General features: G+C 38.2%; 1 protein-coding gene and 1 long non-coding RNA gene across 21 annotated transcripts in view; one reads left to right on the top strand and one right to left on the bottom strand.

Annotated features, from left to right (window-relative positions):
* Positions 1–18,955, top strand: part of LOC117406103 (disks large homolog 2) — a 243,615-nt gene that overhangs the window by 4,453 nt on the left and 220,207 nt on the right. The window lies entirely within an intron of this gene.
* LOC131737686 (uncharacterized) lies at positions 315–12,756 on the bottom strand. The gene is made up of 3 exons (XR_009329314.1): positions 12,668–12,756; positions 1,363–1,705; positions 315–586 (listed from the first exon to the last, which is right to left on the bottom strand). It is a non-coding gene; the product is annotated as an uncharacterized LOC131737686 (long non-coding RNA).

The raw sequence follows: 18,955 nt of genomic DNA on the forward strand, positions 1-18,955 counted from the left end.
AGATTGTTGAACTTACGCAAATTGAACATTATGAAATGTGTGCTCATTTTACAACTCCCTTTCATTCTAAGAATAGGCTAACGATGAGTGTAACATGTATATTTTTTAAAGAATATGATTATGATTCCCAGAGACTTGTCAGGTATGTTTCTGGTGCTATAAACCATAGTATTAATACTGCAAAATACTGCAAATAAAGTAAAATGTTGATCTTTGCAACATAAATAATGACAGTACCCTAATATGCTGACATGTTCTCCCAGCTGCACCTAGAACTTTTTGAACAGTAGTTCGGGACAAATTCAAGCTTCATGTGCATTTTATTATTCATTTTATTATTCAGTACATCTCAGTATAGTAACCACCCCCATCATTTGCTATAAAAATATTAAAGCTGGTAAGAAAAGGTACTATTTTGTGCAATGGTACAATTTGTGCAGTTATTGTTTTGCATTTTCATGTTTGTATTATTTGTCCAAACTTCTTTTTAAAACGACAATGACATTGTTAACCGTTACAAAGCAGAAGGCGATCTTAATCCGGAGAACTGGACAGTACAGCGGTGTTGCAGCAGAATGCAGATTATCTGTTGGAGCAGAAGATTTAAAATGCTCAGGTTGTATTAAGCAGGCTTACTGTGACAAGGTTGACAGCCTTATATCTCATGTTGCTTGCCTTAATGAAGATTGTTTTGCTTTTGTATTGTGAAAAGCAATATTAGAACCCCATATAGGAGGCTTGGTGGTCCAGTGGTTAACGAAAGGGGCTTGTTACCAGGAAGTTCCAGGTTCAATCCCAGACACTGTCTAATTGTGTGTGACCCTGAGCATGTCACTTAACCTCCTTGTGCCCTGTCTTTACACATAAAACCGAGGTCCTGTTGTAAGTGACTCTGCAGCAGCAGTTGTGATGCATTGTTCACACCCAAGTCTCTGTAAGTCATTGGATAAAAGTGTCTGCTAAATGACTAAATAATAATACAGGGGTTACAACAAATCAAAGTGCAGGGCATATCAGCATTTACAATACAGACACACAGAAACATCATTTTTACATAAGCTATGCTCTTCTACCCTACATATTCCCTGATAGTTTTTTTTTCGTATGTGTGATGGAAGTTTCCTATATACAAATATACAGCCACACCCACCTGTCGATTTCTAGCTAAACAGTACTAAGCATAATGTTTACGAGTCAAATCAGTTGACCGACCAAAAATACCTCTTTTTAACAGTGTGGCATTGTGGGCAAGACATTTGGCTTTTTTGAGTCTTAGTCATTCTAACTATAAATCCAGATTCTCAGTAAGCGTCTTTTGGCATTCATTAAAAATTTAATGATGGGGTCCCCCAAGTGGCTCACCTGGCAGAAGAAGCGCAGCCATGTGGTGCGTTGGGTGAGTCGTACAGCGCAGATTCGGGTCCTGGCTGTGCAAAGTAGGCCAGTCTTTGCTGGGGACTCTAAAGGGAGGGTCGCATTAGCTCTGGCGCTCCCGTGGATTAGGGAGGTAAAACCGGCAGGGACTGTTTCTCCTCATCGCTCTATAGCAAATCCTGCTGGCCAGGCGCCAGGTAAGCTCAGAGTGGACACCTGCATGGCTGGCCTTTGTCCTCCAGAGTTCGGTAGCTCGCTGACATTCACTCTCGAGTTCCTGGGTGAAAAAGGAAGCTGGCTTGGGCTTGGGATCGGAGGACGCCCACTGAATCTTTGAGTCAAATTGGGAGAAAATAGGGGGAAAAATTTATAATTGGACACAAATTATAATTTCTTACAAATGTCTGTCAACATCTTCCACAGTTTGCTTTGTTTGTTGTGTTTATGAGTTTTGTACGAGATCAGATTCATAGAAAGCTCTCTGCTTCAGCAACAAAACATGTAAATAAAAGACCACTGGGCAGTGGAAAGGCAAATGCCCATTTTCAGATGGTAAAAAATTTTAACAGTATAAAACTAATAAGAAATTACTCAAAAACAATCATCGTAAGGCTCTTTCTGGATCACATAATATGTATGCTTTTGAGAATACTATATATACCCAAGTTCTTCAGCTTGTATGAATGACAGACTGAAGTTCTGTTTTTGTGAAGCGTGTGTTTTGTTTTTGCTATTTATGACTGTATTGAGAGTAACTGCTCCATCTAAGAGAAAGGTGGTTTATAAGATGGCCCTTAAAAGTCATTTATGGTAAGTGCAGTAGTGAAGCAAAATGGTTTAGGCCTACAGTATGTGTTGCAGTTTGGCAGGAACCTTGAAAGAACGTAATTCAGCAGTCAAGCTTTCATAAATGGAGAGGTAATGATGTTGTGTTTAGCTTAATGTCAACAGGTCTGTATTCACTGCCTATACCGCAGCTACTGTCTAGAAAAAACATTGATGGGAACAACTCTGAATATTCATTTGTTACATCTGCTTCTGGTATTATTCACTTATTTTTTGGTCTTGAGGTATTTGACAAAAAATATCTTTGAATGCTTGAAGCTTTTGCAGAGTATCAACCCATCATCCCCTATTTGTAATGGAATCTGTGAGATTTGGTTTATCACACTTTTTTCATTAAGGAGAGTGCTTTCTACCACTTTAAAGGGAAGCTTTCTGCAATATAATCTGTCAAATAGAGACTTTTTATGTATGCATCTCAATAAAACCCCCTGAAATAGATGTAATCATCTTATCAAGCATTTGGTAAAAAAAAAAAATGACAACTGCTCTTGTTTCATCTAGTTTAGTATCCCTCTCTTGAATCACCTGGAAGAGTATCTATGTAGTGTACACATGTAAGCTATTGAAAATATCTTGTGATGTCTCACCGTCTTTGCTGCAGCACTCTTCAGAATGGTGATCAGTATCAAACTATAGTACATAATGAAATCACAACTGACTGTGTTTCCCAGCTAGATCCTCAGTTTGTACTTCCAGTCTGTCATTGGCAGATACGTTTAGTTGGCCATTGTCATTTGCAGCAGAATTCAGTATGGTCTGTCTCAGTTCCTTTGTTTCAGAGACAACCCTTCCTCAGGGAGTGTGTTTTTAGTATTGTAATTAAAATCCTCTACCCAGAGGAAGACCTGTCCCTGAAATGGAAGAGATGGGAAACGGAACTTCCTCAACTGCATGAATGATTTATCAGTAAGGTTGGTTATAAAATGTATTGTACAGATTATTCCCTCCAGTGATCTAGATGACTCTGAGCTTTTAGTTTTTAAAAAGCTGCAAAAGTAACAAAATTGAATGTGTAATTGTATAAAAATATTTTGCTGAATTTAGATCAGCAGTAAGGACTATATCGTGTGTATGAGTTTGCCAGTATTTGCTATGTTTGTCAAACATCCTTCCAGTTTGTTTTTAGGAGATTCAGCTGGTTGGTTATGTAAAGAAGGCGTTGAAGGGGTGGGGACAATTTTACAGCCCAGTTGAGGTGTCCTAGGAGGTGCAAGACTACCTGAAAGTAAGGCATGCAAACTGAGCTATCGTAAAACCAATTGTAATGTGGCATTATTTACTTTGTTTTTAAATTGGGGTCAAGCTTTTACAAACATCATCAGAGCATATGGAGTGGCAAAAATTGCATCAGTAATAAAATACAGCTGCTGAGCTTTAATTCCTGTGCTGAACATGACCTGTGAGAGGCATAATGGCATAATACATGCTGATACATGTAGCACTCAAACGAAAACTGGTGCTGCTGGTAGAGGTACTGTGTACACAAGTACCGCTGTGGCCAGACGTTTTGCATTACCCTATAGAATGAACACATTTTGCTTCATAAAGTCGAATGAAACCTGCTGAATAATGTTACATTGTTAGTATTGCTGTAATTTGACGTCAGACTGCTTTAGCTGTACATTTATTATATGTTTTTATTCCCCTTGATTTGTTACACCTTTGTAATCTGCAAAATTCGAAATAATTTATGTACGAGATGATCAGTTGTAGAATGTGTAAAGAGTGACATCTTGTGGCAATATTGCAGTAATACAGCTGACTCCTTTTCCCTCCTTTTCCCCTCCACTTTATTACACTCACTGATTCCAGCTACAATGCTACACTGCCTGTAAGAGTGCAGATTGACAGCCACTCTATGATTGTGGGGGAGGCCTAGCTGGAAAGAATAGTGTTGTCCCTTAAGAGATTTTTCAAAGCAAAAGAAAAGTATTTCTTACACCTTCTGTTTCACTCCCCACCTGCAAACCCAATATGAGATTAGCAACACTGCCAACATTTCACAATTCTCAATTTAGGTTCCTAACTTTGTTGGGGGTTCTTTTAAGAATTTTAACACTTCATTTGGGGCAATACATTTTTTAAACTGTAATGTGGAAGTCCAGTGTTTACCGTCACAAAAGATACACCCTGTGTGTCTCATCTTCCTTATTTCTTCCATACAGTTTTTTTTGGCCCACAGGCATGAATATGAATCACATAAATGAGCCAATAACGTTTCAAATTACCCATTGAAAGTTAACGAAAAGCTTTTCTTAAACACTCCTATGTTGATTTAATGACTGAGAAACTGTGTAACAACAGTTTTTGACTGAACACCACTGCAAGAATAAAACAGGATTCCAGGAGCATGCAGTGTGACCTGCTGGCATCCGGCTAATTGAGATTATTGACCACTGTGTGTGTGGGATAGCTGTGAAGTGTGCTATGACTGTGACCTACTGACAATACATATTGACTACTACAGTAATGTGACTGCTGACCGTACAGTTGGGACTACTCCATATAGTACAGGCTTTTCTTGAGCCATCATGGTTAAAGAGGAAGTCTCACTTGGCTTTTTTTTCCGTAAAATCATTAATACATGTCTGGTTGCAATCGCAAAACATAAGTGAATTGCATGCTTGCCGGCACATGATACAGCTATTTATTTGCTGTTATTTGTGTGTTACAGTAACTGCTGCAATGCAGGTGTAGAGCGTGCTGTGCCCCTGAGCTCTTGCATTGCATGTGAAGTGGCGGTGTGGTGTGGTGCAAAACCACACTGCATCAGAAAGTCAGTGCAGAGATTTTTTTTGTTCGTTCATAAAACCTGTGTGAAAGCTTGAATCAAATGAATTTCTCTTTTTATAAATTCCGCTGTTTTTACTATAAGACAGAAATCAGGATTTTTAAATGTTTGTGCTCTGACTGTGTGTGAATCCACTGCTTTTCAATCAGCCATTGTACCCAATGGGGGCAAGCTGCTGTTTTTACATCTCAGACTTGCAGAAGTCTGACACCGAGTTCGGTTTCATAAAAGTTCAGCTCCCCATTCTCAGACTCGACCAGTGGCAGGTCCTGGTTAGGATTACAGTAAACCTGTCTAAACAGGTAAAGTCTTGGCCGCACTTCAGCAACATTTTCGTGTTGATTTGTCCGGAGCCGTGTGCAGTAACGTATAAGCTTTCAGCTGCTTCTCAGCAGTTACCCCAAAACTTGTTACTAATCTCAGATAGCAAAATCACCATTTCGTCCTGCAGTGGGACGACTGGAGTGTTATTCTGTACAGCAGATCCTATTAAAAGTTTCAATCCTCAATTAGCTTTTAGTGCTGGTGAAAAGGACTGGGTCCACAAGATATTAGCAAACTTACCTAGCTATTGGAGTTTATATCAATTTGCAATCATTATGTTAAACCATTTTATAAAAAGGAAACCCTCAGGATATCCAAGGCAGTTTTTTTCTTCCTTTAGTTACTTTGTCTGAAGTCTCAAATTTTGCCAAAAATGGAACAAAGTGCAGTAGACTTTCGAAATTAAAATAACAAGCTCAGGCTTAGTTGTTGCTATGGAAACTGAAATATGCTGCTGAGAAGCCCAGTGTCACAGAAAAGCCCTGAAGTATGTTAGGCAATGAAGGTCTTACAAAAATGGTTACATCTCCATCACTTTGTGACAAGCAGTGGTTTCTTGACAAAACCCTCTTAAGTGCTAATTACTGTATGTGCATATGAGTGTGGTTACTTCATCCCTACGTTAATTAAGCTTAGCCTTTTGTATAGGTTGTGTCACGCAGTATGTTTCAAAAGACTTTTGTAATGAAATTATAAAACAAATGTTTGAATGAATGATTTTTGTCACACAAAGCAACGTTCTCTTTTTAAAAGTTCAGTCAAATTTGCTTCGGTATCCTGCTTGCAAGGAAGTCCATCTCTTAGTGCTGGTGTTTTTATTATTCATGTTAAATCTTCTTTACCACAACGAATATCCATTTGATTCAGTAGGCTTATATATACAATATTTTAATCATCCCCCGTCTGCCTGATTTTTTTTATCTCTGGATCTTTGAAATGGCAGCTTCCAAGAGTCTGTGCCCTGCTGATTCTGAGCCATCACCTCTAGAGGTTGACACACTGAGGGGAAGGAAGCTAGGCCCTTGGCCAAACTAAAATCCCCCAAAGCATAACCCACCCTTCACCATAAAACAGACTAGATATACAAACCTAAATAGAGATTAACTCAATAACTTCCCGACAAAAAGTGTGCCGAAGGAAAGAACCACCTCACTGAAGAGCTCCACACGTTTAATACCAAGTCTGTATATTCTGAAGAGGTAACAGCACTTAAGCAATGCTTGAGGGCCTTGAGGAAACATTCTGAATGTGTGGTATTGTGGCAAATATTAATTAGAAAACATGTTAGTTACTCTATTACACTAAAATACTGCTCTATAGTCAAATAATTAGATTTAAAGTAAGACTGCAGAACAATTCAATTCTCCAGATGGCAGTGCATACTGTAGCTTCTTCCTGTGGAGGGTGTCATTTGCTATACATTTATAGCAGCAAGGGATAGTGCTGAATATCATGAAGAATAGCATTTACCAGTACCTAATCTGTAAGGCTGGTTCATATATCAGTCTTGCGACCAACAGGAGACAATAATTGAAATCACCCTCAGCCACATTTGCACGATCCAAGTCTTTAAGGGTTTCACATTTTTAACATACCAGGCATCATAATGGTATAATTATAAGTGCACCTTATACAGAGAGACAAATTAACATAGAGCAGCCAAAGTACAGATTAATTTTTATAACAGGCACAGTGGTTTGAATCAGTGCAGCTGCTTACTATTAATCCTTCACATGAGCCATTCAGTTTTATCCTTTGCCTTCTGGTTACTTTAGAAATTAGGGGATGGCAGTAAGCAGACTGGCAGAATGCAGAGTTTATTTGGCAATGAGGCAAATAGTTAATCTTCAATGCAGTGTGGAAAAATGTTGCATTCTACATGCGATTTGCTGTTTTACATTTCACTAGCTTCAAGTATTCTCTTTCACTTTATAATTGATTCTAAAGCTGGTCTAGGAAATATCTTAGAGGTACAGGATAGTACTGTATATGATTGGGTCCCCTGTTGTGGAATCAAGCAGCAGATGTTAATGTAGCAGTGGGGAACCCATTACTATGCTGCACTGTATCTGTGACTTCCTGGCAGGCTTAAGGGAGAAGATAGAGAGAGAGAGTACATGAAACACTACCTCCGAGATGAGCTAACATAAGGAACGTGAATCGGGAGAGAATAGCAAAGCACACCTAATGTTAAAAAGCAAGGTCCTAAATGAGAGCTGCTTGGTTCATTGCAGTGGTTGGGTTCATCAGTGGAGCAGGGCAATTTGATCCATGTTTTCAGGTTTGATACCTGCCTTCTGTTTAGGATTAAATTCAGAGTAAAAGGGAATGGCAGAAGGCACAGATTGGTTGTCACTTTTTTGGCGGTGTATGTACTGTACATGTTGTCTTTGAAATATGAAGCATTGAAATCTGGACATTAATGTTGATGTATTGTTTTTTTTTTACCACAATATCTAAGTTTATATGCATTTTGACACAAGTTGATTGTTATTTCATGATAAAAAAATAAAGAAAAAAACACTTAGAAGTGCTTGAGCTAACACTTGCTTAGAAAAGCCTTTAGCACAGCTTTTTTCTTCATTAAAGTTCTGCTTCCATTTACTTTTATAATATATCAAATCATGCAATTCCTACAGCACACATAGTTCCCTCAATCTTCCAAAATATCAGTATTTTGTATTCCAGTCGCAATGTGCAGCACCATCAGTGGACATTCATATAAATAAGAGTCAGAACAGGAATACAACTTCCTGTATTTGCAGCTTATAGTGAATTGGTGATGGTTCATTAGAATTCAATAGGACATATTTTATTTGCATGTAATAACACTGTAAATCTCGCCAGGGTTTGTTTTTTCCCCTCTTCCAAATACGATGCATTCATTATCCTGAATGCAATTGGAATGCTATAGAAGAGCTAATGAGCTTTGGGCAGCAGAATTGTGTTGTCAAAGTGAAGCATGGCTCAGAGAGGAAGAGAGAATCACTGAATGATTCTACTCATATTCCAAATATTCATGTTATATGGAGAGAATAGTGAGTGATCTGAATAAAGATGGCATGCTACTCCTCCTGTAAGAGTGCAGATTGACAGCCACTCTATGATTGTGGGGGAGGCCTAGCTGGAAACTTAAAAAGAAAAAAAAAGAAGCAGGCATCCTTGAGATTATAGGGATGAGCCCCACGCATCACCCACACCACCCACCGGTTACGTAAATCAAAAAAAAAAAATGAAAATCCCTTTCTGATATGCATTGTGTGAGTTTGAATCTCCCTAGGTGCATAGCCTGGTTCCCATGGAAACACAATTTGTAAATCTGCATGCAAACAGCTGCTGATGCATACCTTACAGCAGAGTGAAAGCTTTGGGGGTGTGTGGGGTGGGGGTGGAGGTGGCGGGTGCAGTCTGGTGTAATCAAAGTTTTTAGTTTGGGCACCAGAAAAAAGACTGGGGTCTATTCGGTTGATCTGAACTGAGGCAGATCTAACTACTGCGATGCTTAAAATTATTCGAACAAGGGAGCACTGAGAAAACCATAGCCTCTCCAACAGTGTGTGCTGCGTGTCTCCTAGGTGTAATACTGAGAGGTTTGGTCCTTATTTAATATTTAAACAATGGGGTTGACTAGACCCCTCTATGTTGATAAGGGGGAAGATACGTCTGCTGGCGACGTACATACTGGGCAGCAGGAAAGGGATGAAACTGATGTGTCAAATGACAGATGAATGCAGAGGAAGCATTTCTATGCTTATGGTGAGTTAGTGGCAGAAACTTCACACCCTATACAAGTGAATGGTCCGCAGAAGCCAGAAGACTTATTCTTTTGCACAAAAATAGTTGATTCAACTGTAATATGCAAGCCTTCAGCAGCAGTGGCAGGCATCTGAGGTCAGCAAAACAGTAGGCAAAAGCAACAAGTGATATTTGGTGACAGAAGCCAAGTGTCGAATTCAGAACCTCTAAAGTGGTGGGAAAAGCTCTGCGGGTTCATCTGGTGTACAGTGCTCTTAATGGAGCAGGGTCTGGTTCTGTCACCCAGTTTGCCAGGTTTCCTCATCACATGTTATTGATACTGATACAGTCATGCAGAAACCTTTCCTTTTACTGGCTACCAGGCTGTTCAAACACCCTCAATTAGCAACTGTGTCTGTAAAGGACAACCTGGTGACTAGGAAATGAATGAAATTGCAAGTAATGAAGACATCCTCAAGAAAGTCACAAATTCAGCTCCTGTGGAGGACTTGTGTTGAGAAAATGAAGGCCAGGTGCATTAATCATGTATTCAATTACTGATGTTCATTTTCCTTACAGGATTGGGTGCATGTTGTCCCAGTGAAATGTTAATTGAGGAGAATATGGCTAATGTTTTCCACATCAGCTAACCTAAGGGGTAGTGTACAGCCTTGAGCACTAATAAACTCTCATGCATATTTCACATGCTGTCACATTCTATTTTGCTTGAATGCCCTCCCCAGCTGAAATACAATTCCAGGATCTCCTGACTTTTAATTGTTCTCTCTTACTACTTATCAAGCTGCCACATTTTTATACTCAGATCTAACCAGAAGTATGCACCATCTCCACCCGCCAGGCATTTAGTTCTTGAAATGTAGCTAGTGCTATTGTGACATACAATCTTAATAGGTAGATGGAGCAGATAACTTGTTTTTTTTTATCTAATTCATTATATTTCATGTCCCAAAATTCTATAATGTATTTTTTAAACACATTTGCAATGACAGCACTTAAATCATCAACTTAAATGACTGGTAATTGAGCAGTTTATTTTTATCACCCTGTTTAATGAGTGCAGGTCGGACTGGGCTGCTTTGGATGAGCATGGTTGTAGATTATAAGATGCCGTTTAGGACCTGTGGGCTGAGATTCATTACAGTTTCAACCTTTTCATGTGTTCTGCACCCTACATAACCATTGTTTTTAAAGAAAGTTCTGCTTTTACAGGGGTCTCGGAAAACTGGATGTTTCATTGATTGGTAGTTGTACCAAATCTTTAATGGTTTTTGTATGCTCTAGTTGGTGCCATGGAGCTTTCAATGCCTATGCAATGAGTTTCTACTTTGAAGAGAAAAGTTTGACTTTGTTTGATCTTTATCAAATAGTAACCCAAAAACTAAAAGCTGAATTGTAGGACTTGAGCTGAAGGTACTGCTGTTATGTACAGGTAGTGAACAAAAAAATGGAAACACTTGGGTAAATGAGGGACACCAAGTATATTGAAAGCAAGGGCTTCCACACAGGTGTGGCTAATGCGTTAATTAAGCAAATAACATCCCAGCATGCTTAGGGTCATGTATAAAAATGCTGGACAGGCCTGATTGCCTATAATTATGGCTAGCATGGCTGCAAGAGGAGACCTCAGTGATTTTGAAAGAGGAGTGATTGTTGGGGCACGTTTGGCAGGAGCTTCAGTGACCAAGACAGCTCAACTTGCTGATGTTTCTCGAGCAACGGTGTCTAAGGTGATGTCGGCATGGAACTCCGAGGGAAAGACATCATCAGCAAAGGGCAACAGTGGGCCGAAGAGCATACTCGAGGATCGTGATATCCGTGCATTAATTCGAAGTGCAAGGCAAAACAGGCAAGCAACTGCAGATCAATTGACTGCAAATTTCAACCTGGGGCGCGAGTGGCCAGTTTCATCAAAAACGGTCCGCCGAGAATTCCACAGAGCGGGATACCATATTGGCCCAATGCCCTATTAAGTGACTTTACATTGGTGTTTCCATTTTTTTGTTCACTACCTGTATAAATACTATTAGTGCTAAAGGGAGGGATCTGTTGCAGCACAGTTTTTCAAACTGGAGAACAAGGATTAAAGTGGAAATGTTTCTTTTTTTAATAGACTGATTTCTTTGTGCCGGTATTACATCTGTGGCTGTGATAGTATGTCATTGGGAAATATTTTATTCTATTTGTGTTACATCAGAATAGCAGTCAAAGTTGATAAACACTGTTTACTGGAACACATCAAATGGTAGAAGTTAGTGTGTGAAATGCTTTTGACTAGAGTGTAGATACACACTTGCAGTAAAATGTTTTACTTTTTACAAACCATTTGGAAAGAGCAGATAAATCAACATTACTAAATTCATTCTGTGAAACGTAGTGGGCTGCATGTGCGGAATGTGATGGGGAAAAGTGATGTGTGATTTTCAGTGCACCCCAAATGAACCCACTGTTCATTCTGACCTGCCTATGCATGCTTTATGGCTTGTGGTTGGTTACTTAATGGCTATGTCTTGGGAACAGGTCTAAATATTATTGTTAACAAATTAGACAAGACTGAAACCTATGGAAGGATGTGTATGTAGTTTTCTAAATTCTGTGGTGCTTCAATCTGCAACCACACTAAATCACTGCCTTCTAGTGTAGTTTTAAACAGAACCACACAAAGACCTGTCGTAGTTAATTTTGCACATTGAGGAATGTGGAATGTGGTCATTGGTCTTTTTTTGTACTCATCTCTCACAAATCTGATTTAAACTACTTTTGTGAAAAATGTCTCTCAACACATGCTGATTTACCTTGCTTCATACCAAGTTTTCCACGTGACTGTCAAAGAGGTTTCAGGATTCATTTATCCTTCCCTGCACTTATATGAAAGAGAAAGCTGAGCATCAACATTGGACAGAAAGCTACTGTACCTAGCAAAAAAACCCTTCCAGTGTTAGCAGAGAACTAAGGTAGGACCAGGGAGGCCATGTCGAGGATAATGGCAGAATCGCAAACAATATCATTTTTTAAAGAAAAACCGCCATCACGGGCTTGGCAGAATCAGGGAGGCAGCGATGCCCAAAAGTTTTGCATCACCTAGAAATTTTGGATTGAGACATAATGAAAAAACCTATATGACCATAATTTAGATCTTTTATTTAACACCATGTAATGAAAGAATCTACGCAAGTCTTAATTCCAGCCAAGGCAGGTGAAGTTTGATCTGGTACATGTTGGGGGCTGATATGAAAAAAGTTCTTCTGGTGTCTGGGATTGTAATAACACTGCTCCAGGACCCACATGTGTTGCTCCCAATCTAGTAACGGTAATATCAAGGGGTTTTCCTTATGAATTGAACAGTATCAGCTGCCCTTAACAACCAGAAAATGTAATGTGTGGTTGGATTGATTAATTGACGAGGATACCTTGAACTATAATTACTGCAACTCTTAATTATAATAGCTATTTAGTACGATATTTGATTGGAGCAGTTTAGAGAGTATTCTCTGCAAATTCTTATCATCATCAATCAAACTTGCAATTATGTTATAAAGACTTTAGCAAGTTCACATGAACATACTGGAGCCAACTTACTGTTATTGAGCCAAGTCTGCGTGAAAGATTGGCATTCCGAAGTGTAATTTTGTAACCTGATCGATGGACAGGGGAGTTCCAGAAGCTTGTGGGAGTTAGAACTGCTGGAAAAGAAAAACAGCAACAGGAACTTTCCTAAGATCATTTCTATTGGATAAATGGCATGGGGTTTACATTTGAAAATGAAATCTAGGTTACACTGTACTACATGTTATCATGAATCTAGGTTACACTGTACTGCATGTTATCATGAATCTAGGTTACACTGTACTGCATGTTATCATGAATCTAGGTTACACTGTACTGCATGTTATCATGAATCTAGGTTACACTGTACTGCATGTTATCATGAATCTAGGTTACACTGTACTACATGTTATCATGAATCTAGGTTACACTGTACTACATGTTATCATGAATCTAGGTTACACTGTACTACATGTTATCATGAATCTAGGTTACACTACTGCATGTTATCATGAATCTAGGTTACACTGTACTACATGTTATCATGAATCTAGGTTACACTGTACTGCATGTTATCATGAATCTAGGTTGCACTGTACTATATGTTATCATGAATCTAGGTTACACTGTACTACATGTTATCATGAATCTAGGTTACACTGTACTACATGTTATCATGAATCTAGGTTACACTGTACTGCATGTTATCATGAATCTAGGTTACACTGTACTGCATGTTATCATGAATCTAGGTTACACTGTACTGCATGTTATCATGACACAACCTACAGCCGGTGACAGTGATATATATATATATATATATATATATATATATATATATATATATATAAATAATAATCTTGTCCCCCTGATGCACCACTATCTTCCCAGGTCTGTTAAATTAGATTCATAATTTAGTTTTAGGCATGTTACAGCTGGTCTGTGTTTGCAGCGAGTCGTTCATACCAGAGATCTCTGTCTCAGGAATGTAAAGAAAAAACATACTGGGCCTCACTCCATCACTAGCATTCCTCTCGAAGCTGATCCCAAACACTAGCTGTTGGATGCCACTCCTACTGTAGTTTAAATAGCTCTGGTACCAATGTAATGCTTGCTAACATGGCTAGAACAGAGTGATAAACCCATATAACGCATTATAAATCTTTCTAATCTTTTACATAATTTATACATAAGGGGGTATATTGTGGTTCAAATTATCTTCAAGGAGCTATGGTTTAGTTTCCATTATAATGTTTACACTCAGTGTATTTTTTTTTTTCATAAGCTTACTTGTTTGATCATGGGAAAATACCATAGTGATTAGGCTTATATATACTGTAACTCTGTGTTAGTGGTGTGCATTCTGTTTAATATAAACCTGCTTGATCTATTTAAAATGTTTTGGATTTTGTACCCAGACCCTTCAGTGCTGTTACTTTTTTATATTGTAAATTACTGCAACATTCATGTGTATATGAATTTGAATTAATATTAAACATTAAATAAATGACCCTTGCACTTTACATCTACACTTTACACCTAGTTTAGTTAAACTTTTAAATGTTTAACAATTGGATAATGTTTAATCATTTAATCTTTAATGTAGTACCACCCCTCCTACTCCACGTGGACGGTACCTTTTCATTTCTGAGACCCTTGTTTGTTAACTGCAGTTACATGACTTATTCATCCGACCAGGTAAAAACGATATATGTATTAAAGATTACACATTGCAAGGAGCCAATACTGTGAATACTGTAATTCATTGCGTTGCATTAACCAGATGTTAACCAGTAACTACAAATAAATAAATGAATAAATAAAGAAGTTCCGATTTTTTTCTTTAGTAAAGCGATGATTAGATTTTTAATGCTGTCACTTGTTCATACATTTAGCCGAGGAATGTCTCTGAACCCTTCCAGCACACTGCTCCCTCATTAAATGTTTTTCACGCCACACTATTTGTGACACACGGCTTCTGTACTGTTAAGTTGCATTAAATCCTATTAAAATGGCAAAGCCACTGTGATAATGAAGGTGCAGTGTACCTTTCACAATGTGCATGTCATTTCAAACTGTCAAGAACAATGTTGTATTTTTTTTATCTGGTCCCGTGGCAATACATTATGTAAGATATGGACAAAACACACGCCTATGTGTATGTTATTCAACTTTTTAAAATAGTTTTACGAAGGCAGAACAAAAGCCAGGTTTTAGTTTTGTGTATTATTTATATTATTTGTTAATTAATGTTATTCTCTGTGGTAATGGTAGGCTGTTAATAAAATGCAACAAAAGTGCAGTTCATGTTGATAATGCAACTGTTCATGTGGAGAAATGGCCTCGGTGGGGTGGGAAGTGTATCTCAGTATCTCATTTCGTTCAGAAGTTGACGGAGTACTTCAGTTCCTTTGCTTTCATTTACTGGTGTTTTAAGCGCATCATTTGATACCCTGTGGTTAGTTTGTGTGCTCACCATTTCAGCTGCGGTTGCAATGTTAGAGACACCTTCACTGCACTGTTGCACAGAGTTACTGCTCCCCACCCCTTAATCTGATCTTAATCTGTTCGGCAGTCATCTTTACTCTACTCCATCAACAGCCCAACATTCTACCAAGATTTCTCCAGTGCTTTCAGTGCACGAAAAAGCTGCTCTGTTATAGGCATGTTTCAGTTGTCTCGGTCTTCCAATAGTAGTGGCTGAAGAGAGAACTCTGATTTGCCACCAGCCATTTTGTGTAAAATTACAATGTTCTGCAACGTCCGTGACACTTTTAGAGAACCAGCAACCATTCAATCTGTAGGGATCCAGTGTTGTGCTTAATCCTCAGGCTGCAAGAGCATGAAACTATACACACTGCACTGTCCTAACTGAGCCAGTAGCTGATTCATGAACGAATAGCAATCATGAGTGGTCATCTCAATGTTACCTAGTTTTTTAAACTTAACACTGTTCCTGGTTGAAAAGTCTATCTCCGTTATAAACGGAAAGTTGGATCCAGTAAGCCCATTAGTACCAATCACTGAGATGAATTAGAAGTCAGCTGTTCAGTGGGAATACTACACAGGGTTGAAGGTCATTGCTGGAGCTGAAGTGAACAGGAGGCTGCCTCGGGGATTAGGCTGTTTACTCAGATGGTAGTAGCGCAGGCATCTGGCGCTTGTATGCTGCTTTACTTCAAGGGACAGGTACCACCGAACATTTCCATGGAGACCAGAGAAGTTTTGCTTCATTGTAAGTTGTATAATTTAGTTTTCCTTTTAAGGTGTTTGTCGAAGGGGCAAGTAGAGCATTATTTGACCTGACGTAGGATGAATGGAGTGTGCCCGTGTGTAAAGTCCTAAACTTACTGGCATTACAGAAAGCTAAAAACACAGATTTAAATTCAATGTGTTCTGCCTGTTGTACTGAAACTCCTGATCACTACACTTTGAAGGACTTGCAAACATTTAAATGAATTCACTTTTTGTCTAAAGGAAAACTGGGGAATCCGATTTTTTTTTTTTGTATATAGAACCAGTAAAACTGTAAAATTCAGAAGTAGCACTAAATGCTTAAGCAACTGCTGTGCTATTGTTCAACCACAGTACTGTACACGTTCATTAGTCTGTCACAAATATGAAAATAAATGCTCCTTTACAAGGTTATGGTTGGTTGGATCAAGAGAAACAATAACTGTTCACCAGTATTTGTTTATGTTATCCTGAGATGCTCGTTTTCTGGAATGCTTTTTTAAAAAGCATACATTTTGTTGAACGTTGGAGTAGCGATTTTTCATTTACTTTCAATTAGCATTGTATCTGTTTTGGATTTACATTGAAAGTCACTTTAGCTTGTAGGACTTTTGTAAATAGTTTGTACCTGAGAAGATTTGCATTTGAAACACTGTATTTACTGTAATTCTGTGAAACAAGTTAGTGAAAAACAAAAGAGTTATAGATTCGATTTGAAGATTGTGCATGCGGTTTTTGCTTTTCAAACAAGTTTGCTGTTTTTGTGTTTATTAAGGTTTAAAGGTACTCCAATTGTAGCATGATTCTTTTGTTTTGATTTTCTACGCCAGCATTGCTACTGAGCTGTTACCGTGTGACGTTGATTCCCCTTTGTATTTGTATTTTACAGTTGGCATCAGATACTGCAGGCAGCTGTTTTTTACGGGTACTGTCTGACAGTGAGTCACTTTCATGTTGGTGGCGCTGTGTTAGCAGCAGTGCTGAGGATTTGCATACAGCAGCATGTCATTAAACAGACAAAATGATCAGCTGGAGACTTTTCATAGTGACAGAGATAGTTCATCTCATAATGATCTGCATGGTATACTGGAGGCAGACATCCAGAACACCAGGAATGATATTAGGAATGAATTAATTTGCATTTTATTTCTTTTTTGTATAATGGGATGTGCAAATTGTTCATCTTCAATTTTTATTTCAACGCCACCCCCTAAACATTTTGAGCAGCATTATTACCATTCATTAACTCCAGATTGCTGCAGATGTTGCAACATTAGTGCTTTGTTTTTCACCCTGCATTGATAAATAAGCATTGGAATCCAAAACAAAATGTAGTGATTACAACGAATAACAGTTTTGTCTCTGGAAAATGTAATAAACTGGAATGGTTACAGTCCTTTTTGATTTTTGTACAGGAACATGTCTCAAATTATGTCTCAGTTATAACTACACTGTTCCAATAGAAGGCCAAATGTCTATAAATAAACTGTGATCATTGCGTTTAGTAGTATGAAATATATAGCGCATCAAATGACCCATTCTCTTGTTGGATGGCTGCTAATGGATTTTTGAAGACGCTGCAGTAAACGCAGGTCTTCAGCACACACAGTACATCGTGTATTCTGCAGTCTCAACTGATGTTTCCAGCTTTCCAGTAATAAGTGTTACTCTGCTTGTAAATCATTTCTGAAAGCTGTCTCAATAAAACATTGATTAGTTGTTGAGTAGTGTATTCTTGTGTAAAACTTTATATATATATATATATATATATATATATATATATATATATATCTCCCATTTCGTCTTAGTGTTTTCTATCAAGTCTCTATGTTGCATATACAGTTCGGGTGAAAGGTACCCAAAGTGGAACTAACAGCAATCTCTTTGAAATCCCTGAAAAGCTAACAAGTTGCTCTTGCTTGTTATTCGCTGTAGCTTCTAATTAGTGGATGCCTCTGTTTCTTGAGACTGTCTTGCAAGGTATAGAATACTTTGATTCAAGCATTTTGCTCCTTCCAATGGTACAGCACTGTTTTTCCCCTGTGACCTAACGTTTTTTTAAAGTACAGATTTAAAGATGTTTTTTTTTTTCTCTAGTAAATTAAAAAATATAAATTGAAAAACACAGGATGAAGCAGAAATGTTATTAGTCACAGGTAACGAGATACGACAAAGGAATTCAGTGGGCCCGATTCACAAAACTGCTCATAGATCTTCAGTCCTCTTCCCACGCTACTGAGAGTATTATTCCCATTAAAATTAATAGAAAAGATGATACGGTAGGCTATATGGAAAATCCCTTTGAATCTACAGTGCAATGCCACCATTATTCCATCCTTGGTTATTGTACCAATCTGACTTTTATCACTCACCTGGTACTATAAAGAAGGTGGACAGCAATTTAATTTCTGGTATAGAATGGCATGGGAAAGCAAGCTGCAGCTGCTCTGTAAAATGTGCTGGAGTTAAATACAGAAATAAAAAGGTCATTTTCTGATTTAAAAGTGGTTAGTTATATACAGAAATGTTACCACGCAAATCTATAGCCAGCAGCACTCACTATAATATAATGCCACCCACATCCCACACCTCCATGCAGACAGCAACTCAAATTCACCACCCAGCTTTGATAATAATGAGAGAGAGAGAGAGAGAGAGAGAGAGAGAGAGAGAGAGAGAGAGAGAGAGAGAGAGAGAGAGAGAGAGAGACTACAATAATTGATTTGGTTCCACATCTTTTTAAAAAAGCTATTAGAGCAAATAAATGGCATAGCTAAATAAATAAAACAAAATAAGACAGTAGAGACCAAATAAATCTTTAAGACTTCTTTAGGACTTTAACATATTTGTGATCTACATTACAGCTAGTGTATTCCTCTAAAGCTTTCGTTGGCTCAGTACAAAGAATTAGAAGATGGATTTCAAGCACCATCATGGGCAAACACATATTTTTGTTCTGGCAGAAAAATACCCCTTCTGTTAGAAAGTTTTCATTGTGTCATGGAATTCTGTTGGAACCTTTTTTTATTAGTAAAATGGGGAATGTTTGTTGTGTGGTTATAATTCAGAACAAGCAAAGCTGTAGTC

This window comes from Acipenser ruthenus, chromosome 8 (genome assembly GCF_902713425.1).
Source record: "Acipenser ruthenus chromosome 8, fAciRut3.2 maternal haplotype, whole genome shotgun sequence".
NCBI lineage: Eukaryota > Metazoa > Chordata > Actinopteri > Acipenseriformes > Acipenseridae > Acipenser > Acipenser ruthenus.